The sequence below is a fragment of the Tarenaya hassleriana genome, unplaced genomic scaffold (genome assembly GCF_000463585.1).
Source record: "Tarenaya hassleriana unplaced genomic scaffold, ASM46358v1 Cleome94, whole genome shotgun sequence".
NCBI lineage: Eukaryota > Viridiplantae > Streptophyta > Magnoliopsida > Brassicales > Cleomaceae > Tarenaya > Tarenaya hassleriana.
This window is the reverse complement of record NW_010971790.1, coordinates 1450-1852: the sequence shown is the minus strand read 5'-3', so window position 1 is coordinate 1852 and position 403 is coordinate 1450.

Genomic DNA, 403 nt, shown 5'->3' with positions numbered 1-403 from the left:
CGGTCCACGACCTAGACCGGACGGTCCGACTTTCGGGGCAGATTTTCTATTTCGCGTTTTAAGGGTTTTGGGCAATTCTAATTAATGGGTGAGCCGCCACAAACCCTAGAGTAAGAACCTCAGACGTCCTAGATTCTAATGAGAGCTTAGAGAAGCTTGATTTTGAGTTCTATTGATTGGAATATCGATTCCAAGTCAAGGACATCGGTTTTCTCTTCACAAATCCTAGCAGATACGTTCCAAAGTGTTGGAATTCATCCCGCCGGTGTGGATACGTGTAGAGGAGTTGTGCTTTCAACTCTTGGTGATTAAAACAGGCCCTGGATCGATTGATACTTCCAGATCTTGAAAGAACGAGGTAAGTATTCGAATCCCACGACGATATACACGATTGTTCGAGTTA